Source organism: Myotis davidii, unplaced genomic scaffold (genome assembly GCF_000327345.1).
Source record: "Myotis davidii unplaced genomic scaffold, ASM32734v1 scaffold497, whole genome shotgun sequence".
In the NCBI taxonomy this organism is placed as follows: Eukaryota; Metazoa; Chordata; class Mammalia; order Chiroptera; family Vespertilionidae; genus Myotis; species Myotis davidii.
This window is the reverse complement of record NW_006288434.1, coordinates 4,004,214-4,011,557: the sequence shown is the minus strand read 5'-3', so window position 1 is coordinate 4,011,557 and position 7,344 is coordinate 4,004,214. Positions and strand designations below refer to the sequence as shown.

General features: G+C 39.4%; 1 protein-coding gene across 2 annotated transcripts in view; it reads right to left on the bottom strand.

Moving 5' to 3' along the window:
- ANKRD46 (ankyrin repeat domain 46) overlaps nucleotides 1-1,739 on the bottom strand; it is a 13,147-nt gene extending 11,408 nt beyond the window's left edge. The window contains exon 1 of one of the 2 annotated variants that reach the window (XM_006760291.2): nucleotides 1,673-1,739. The gene's annotated coding sequence lies outside the window, so the exon portion shown is untranslated. The remainder of the gene's footprint in view (nucleotides 1-1,672) is intronic. The other variant, XM_015561737.1, reaches the window with a different exon arrangement.
- Nucleotides 1,740-7,344: the final 5,605 nt, after the last annotated feature.

The following is a 7,344-nucleotide window of genomic DNA, read 5'->3' as shown; positions in this document are numbered from 1 at the left end:
ATATATATAATAAAAATTTAAGAAAAGATTTAATAAATAAATTAATTAATTAATATCTGACTTTACCAAACTCCCATTGTCTGAAGTCTGAGAGATGAGGAAAACCAGGTCTGTCCAGGAATAGAGAGGCGGGACAAAGGCAGCAATCCCACCTGTGTCCTCTCTAATATTTCATCCACCTGAGTAGTGCAGCTTCACCAGTCAGTTTGTCCACATCTCTTTCATTGATACTTCCCTGCCTCAGCGGTCTCTCTCTCTCTCTCTCGCTCTCTCTCTCTCTTTTTCAGTGTCTCTCTTAGCCCCCTCTTGGTTCATGTAAGACTAAGTTAAAGCCTGACTAATCTTTACTAAGAAACTGAAGAGAAAACAAACCAAAACAGGAAAACCAAAGAGATGACACCCACTCTCAGGTGACTGACGCTTAGTCAGAGATGAGCTTGGCTTGTTACTTATCAGCCAAAGTCTTTCCTTCTGGAACACGGATGGAACTGGGTGCAAGACCAATCTATTCTTGTGCCTAACCTCCAACCTGCAGGTCTCAGGAGAGCATGGCTGTGGTGTGATGAGATTCTCGGCTCCTACACCTTTCAGCCGGGGCTCCCAGCAGAGCCACTGTCCCTCTAGTCTGGACTTCCTTACCCGGGAGCTCTGCTGCTGCCATAGGTTCTTTGTGCAAAGGGAAAACATTAACAGATACCCAAGGCCTGTGCTGAGCCAGGCCCTGCCCTAGAGCTTCTTACTGAATTTTATTTAATGTTCCAACAGCTCCATGAAGGTTTATTGTACCTAAATTTTAGTAAAGACTCATTGAAGGATGTTAAGCCAAGAAAATGGCATGGTCATTATATTAGTCTTTCAGAAAGATTACTTAGTTGGCAATATGGAGAGCTTAGATTGGAGTGGGTCAAACTGGAGACAGGGAAATCAATCAATAGATCGTTGCAGAAATCCAGGCGAGAAATGATGAGAACCTGATCTAAAGCAGTGGCCGAGAGAAGGGGGAATACTGGAGAGGAATATGTAAGATAAAATTAGCACAATTTAATGACCCATTGGATATAAAAGTGAGAAGTTGTTAAAGATAATTCTAAATAAGGGGGAAACCTGCTTATGATTAAGAATTATAGAGATCAAGATAAAGTAAACTTCATATTATGACATTATATAATGCTTCTAAAAAAACTAACCCAATGAGAAGATATTACTCAATAAAATTGTCAAGAATCTTCTTTTGAGGATAATCTCCCTATTTCCCCTACAGCATTCATTGGATTGGATCAATAAAAAAGACAAATCCATGACAAACTTTTAAAAAAATAAAATACAACCTAAGTGCTTTTCAAGATGTAATGTGTTTTGGTTAAATTATGTATGAATAGATGCTGAAAAACAATTCAGTCAGTGTTTTTTGTTAGAATTCTTGTGGTTTGCAGACTGGGATTCTTTTGAGTGTTGGCTCAGTTAATAAAAAAAAAGAAAAGCCTTTCTGGTTTATTTTTTAAAGAAAGAATAAGAGTGATGCATCTTGTGAGTTCCTTCGTGCCCTTGAGAAACTGCTAGCCTTACCCCAAGTCTAATAAGCTCGGCGACAGATAACATTTCTCATTTTGATCACAGAACTGAATCTGTCTTAAAGCAAGGTCACCACAGAAAATATTCGTGTAAGCCTTACGACGAGATCTTTTTTCAGTGGTCACCTGGCAGTTCTCTGAATTCCTAAGAAGGTTCAACAGGATATCCAGAAATGTACCGGCGAGGATCTACAGTAAATAAAAAATCCAGTTATAACAAAGGTATCGTGTGAAAAAGACCTTGCAGTTCTCTTAAACACAGACAAGCTAGTGCGGCCTGTAGGTGTGCCCCAGAAAATCTATGGGTAAGGCATCAACTTATGAGGCTAGTAAAGTAACTGACGAGTAATAAAGCAGTGAAAAGGAAGAACAAACAGGCTGAATAAAGTGGCTCTGTGGCCCACAAATAAGAAAAAAATGTCAGGCGTTCTGAATTCTGGTGACTTAGAGTGAATTCTGGGAGCGCAGTTTTTTCTCTGCGGATGACACATAATTTGATTCTTTTTATCTTTCTGACATTTTTTTCTTATTTGTGGGCCACAGAGCCACTTTATTAATGATGGCTAGATCTCCTCCGATTGTCTTCCCTCTTCTTTTCAGTGCGAAAGAAAACCTGGCTCAAGTCTCTCTGCGGCCTTTCCCACGCGGCTGACCCGGCTCCTGGATTGCGTGCGGTGCTGCTCCACCTTCATTCACGCTTTCGCTGGCACCAGTCACACTGAGAGATACTTCGAGAGAACCGTCTGTCCCACTGTGCTCTTATTCTTGAGGGACTGTGGACAGGCAGTGTGGCCCATAAAAAAAAAAAAAATCAACATAAATTTGTTAAGCAAACATTTACTGTGTGCCTGAAATGTGCCAGTGCCATGCTGAGTGGTGGGGTTTGAAGTCCAAATCCCAAAGGCACGGCTCTGGCTGAAATCCAGGTTCACCTTTCAGTGGTCATTCATGTTCACGGTTATCAAATCCTTTTAAATAAACGTGTACAGAGAAATAATTAGTGGTACTTTATGAAGCTCCATGTACAATCTGTAAGTCAGGTTGTATCATAAGGGCCATCAGTGCTGGGTTGGAAGTGAAGACCAGGGCTGACAAACTGTACGTGAGGACCAGTCCCACAATAGTGTCAACAAACAACGTGACGACTGAGAAGACACAAAACATCCGCCCTCCTCAACTGTTTCCTAGTTCTCTGCGATTCTACAGAACAGCTTAGACAAGCTTCCTATCACAGAGCCACTTCATCGATTTCCTTAAACAAATGCTCTGATTCACAAAGCCTGGTATTTTCCTTCCTTGTCCTGAGCCCGGGAGCGAAGTCTCTATGACTGAGGCCTCTCGATAACACATAATCTGGCTTTAATTTTCCATGTTAAAAGGGTGCAGGGTGGGTTACGCTGAAGATAGCAGGGTTCACATTATGAAAAGAACAAGTTTTGCTTCTTGTCTGGAGATAGAATTATAGATTATAAAGCCATCCCTGCCCATGATCTTAATGTTCCCTTAAATCCACAGGAAGACATTACTTTACTGCCATTTTCTTTTGATCTGACACGGCCCCGTAAGAAAATAAGCTTGAGCAAATTACAGATTTATGTATGTCAAACAATATTATACAAATACATTAGATCTAATTCCTAGAAACCTGCCAAGAAAATGTCTATGACCCCGATTAGATCTTAACCACTAGAAATCTATTCAGAGGTTCCTCAAGAAGTTATGGAAGTGGAAAAAATCAGGAAGATGGTCTTAGAAGGGCCAAGGAAACACTAAATTATCATAGATCATATGGCTAGAATTCCAATTTTTAACCTTTGAGTTATCTAACCAAAATAAAGACACAATATGTGAGTATTTATTTTAAATTCTTAATGTAAAAAAAAAAAAAGGTAGGCTTCTTTCTGAAAGCATGGTTCTAAGTACATTAAAAAGGAATTGAGAATCTATCCTTTCAGGATATGCCAGTACTATGAAGAACATTTAAAGAAGGAAGTGTATAAGTAGAATCTTCTAAATCTTACTTCCAAGGCTTAAAAAGAATTACTAGATGTTTAATAGGAATAATTTTTAGATAGAGCTGGATCCACCATGACAGATACATGTTTACCTTATTTCTAAATTTGTGGAGAATTCACATTTTGTCTTATTTCCAACAGTTTAATCTAACTTGACTGGGTCTAGAATTCTTAACTTTATGCAGTAAAGGTGAGGTTAATGTGAAATGTGTGAATTACAGAATGCTACTTTAAGGAAGGCCAGTTCATTATGTCTAAGTTCATATAATAATTAGAAGTAGGCTAATCACATATTACTTAGTAGAGGTTCTTAGAAATCGAAGCTTAATAAAAAGGGAAAAAAGGATTGTTTGTATATCTGAGAGTTACTATGCAAACAACTATTTAGCAACATCTGAGATACATAATATTTAACATTTATTAAATTACTATACTCCAGGCACTATTTAAGTGTTTTTTCTTGTAATCACTGGTATAATCCTCATAAAAATTCTGTAAGTACTATCATTATCCTCATTTTATGAGTAAAAAAATTAAGTCACTAAGTTTGTTTTTTATAGATTTTTTAATATAATAAATCATTTTAACAAACCTTTCTATCAAAGATTACATAAAGGGAAACATTAGTTCTAGTCCAGAAATTCTGAATTAACTCCTTACAATTATTTTATTGAAAATAAACTTCTTTTAAAACTGTGGAAAACAATATCTGGAAATGTTTCTTATTTTACAGGAAACATAAGTTCAGCTCATATATTCTGAATCAACTCTTTGCAATCATCTCACATAAATAAAATTTTAAAAGTGTGAAAAAACAACAATAAAATATTTGGAAATGTTTCCTACTTTACAAGAAGTGACTAAATTCCTGGACTCATTATTTTTAAGTCTTTCTTGTTCAATGAAGTAGTGTGAAAACACCTAAAATTTTCTTTCTCCATGAGGAAATTTAAAAAAAAATCAAAAAAGGACTTCTGATATGCATTTCCTGCAATATTTGTATTACTTTATTATTTGTTTGCATTATTAAAATTTAGTTACAATCCAAGTTTTAAAATGATATTGGCTTAAAATAAATCAAAATTAAATTTTCACAAAGGGAATATTGGTCATCTTGGATATTTTATTTCACTATAATACCTTTCAGTATTTCCCAAAATCCTTACTGTGTAATTTAACCATGTTTAAAATTCTTAGTAAGAGACTTCTCCCATTGAAAGTTTCCAGTTTATAACTTGTAATCCTATATAATAAAAGGGTAATATGTAAATTGACCCTAACAGTAGAATGACCGGGAATGACCGATCGCTATTATGTGCACTGACCATCAGGGGGTAGACGATCAATGCAGGAGCTGCCCCCTGGTGGTCAGTGTGCTCCCACAATGGGAGCTCCACTCAGCCACAAGCCAGGCTGACTGGCTGCGAGTGCAGTGGCGGTGGTGGGAGCCTCTCCCGCCTCCTCAGCAGCGCTAAGGATGTCCGACTGTGGCTTAGGCAGACATCCCCTGAGGGCCCCCTGGCTGCCAGAGGGATGTCTGACTGCCAGCTTGGGCCTAAGCCAGCAGGTGGACATCCCCCAAGGGGTCCTGGACTGTGAGAGAGCTTAGGCTGTGCTGAGGGACCCCCCCCCCCCCCGGAGTGCATGAATTTTAGTGCACTGGGCCTCTAGTTATATAATAAAGACATTAAATTAAGCAATGGGAGGTCAATCTGCAGCCTTTCATGCACATATAGTGCTTCTGTAAAAACTTATTTGATTTTTTTTAAAGAAAATACATTTTTTTCCCTACAGCAACACTTTATTTACATGGCCTAATGCTGCCACCTTGTGGTCTACCTGGGCTTCAAGTGCAACTTGAGCATCTAGTATAGGTATAAAGCAAGAAGAATGCCACTAAAGTTTCTCTTTAATTTCATTACTTATCATTATAATCCTCACTAATTCTGAATTTGTGAAAATTTAGAGTTGGGATGAAGTTAAATCGTCCTTTAAAAAAGTTTACCAAACAAATTAATGTCATAAATATGATTCCAGGCCTATTCCGAAACCTAAACCTCACTGAGCCCACTTCAGCAGATTTCATTTACACAGAATCAATGTGCTACAAAAATGGCAATCTTGATTTGTTTATTTGGTGTTATTTAAAAATATAGGAATTACAACTTTTGCAAATAATTCCTTATTTTCTAAACAGTCCACAAAATTTAAACCATGTTTCACCTAAAATAGTTTGAAGGCACACAAGATTGTGCTCTTAGGAGAAACTTAAATATTTCCATGAAAATTCAGAGGGGAATGGTCATTTAGGATCTTCTAACCCAATCTCCTTATTTTGCAGATAAGAATACCAAGAACGAGAAAGGTTGTAATTTTTTTTTTAAATCCTCACTGGAGAATATGTTTATTGATCTTTAGAGAGAGAGGAAGGGGGCAGAGAGGTAGGAGGGTAGGGAGAAACACGATGTGAGAGACACATTGATTGGCTGCCTCGGGCAAACGACCCCAACCTGGCTGGGGATTGAACCTGCAACCCATGTATGTGCCCCTGAGGGGGAATGAAACCTGACTGAGACCCTTCTGCTCATGGGCCAGCGCTCTAATCACTGAACCACACCAGCCAGGGTGCAGAGAGACATTTCAATGAAAGAGGCAGTACCATTTGGCGATATGAAAGGCTGGCTGAGATTAGGACTAAAAATACCACCAAAGTTAAAATGCCTAGATCAGGGGTCCTCAAACTTTTTAAACAGGGGGCCAGTTCACTGTCCCTCAGACTGTTGGAGGGCTGGACTATAGTTTTAAAAAAAACTATGAACAAATTCCTATGCACACTGCACATATCTTATTTTGAAGTATAAAAACAAAACGGGAACAAATACAATATTTGTATTTGCATGTGGCTCGCGGACCGTAGTTTGAGGACCCCCGGCCTAGATGATCTGTTCTAACAATGTCATGCTAGGACTTAAAATATTATATAGGTTCCAGGTGTACAGCATTCTTTTTTTTTTTAAATATATTTTATTGAGTTTTTACAGAGAGGAAAGGAGAGAGATAGAGAGTTAGAAACCTCGATGAGAGGGAAACATCGACCAGCTGCCTCCTGCACACTCCCCACTGGGGATGTGCCCGCAACCAAGGTACATGCCCCTGACCGGAATCGATCCCGGGACCCTTCAGTCCGCAGGCCGACGCTCTATCCACTGAGCCAAACCGGTTTCGGCTAGCATTCTTAATTTAACACCTGTATACTCCAAAAGTAATCACCCCTGGCCCTGGCTGCTGTGGCTCAGTGGCTCAGTGGCTGAGCATTGAACCAGGAGGTCACAGTACCATTCCCAGTCAGGGCACGTGCCCGGGTGGTGGGCTCGATCCCCAGTGCGGGGCGTGCAGGAGGCAGGCAATCAATGATTCACTCTCATCACTGATGTTTCTATCCCTCTCTCCTTCTCCCTTCCTCTCTGAAATCAATATACACATATATGTATATGTATGTATATGTCTATATGTACCCATGTGCATGTGTGTGTGTGCACACTGAGTGGCCAGATTATTATGGCCACCCCATCAGTACCTTTTGGGCCACTTTTTGCCTTCAATACTGCGGCGATTCTTCTTGGCGTTGACTCCACGAGATGTTGAAAGGTGATGCGAGGACTCTGACACCAGGCCTGATGAATAGCACTGTCCAGTTCTGTGAGATTTGATGGTTGTGGAACCAGCTGCCTGATGGCTCTTTTAACTTCGTCCCACAA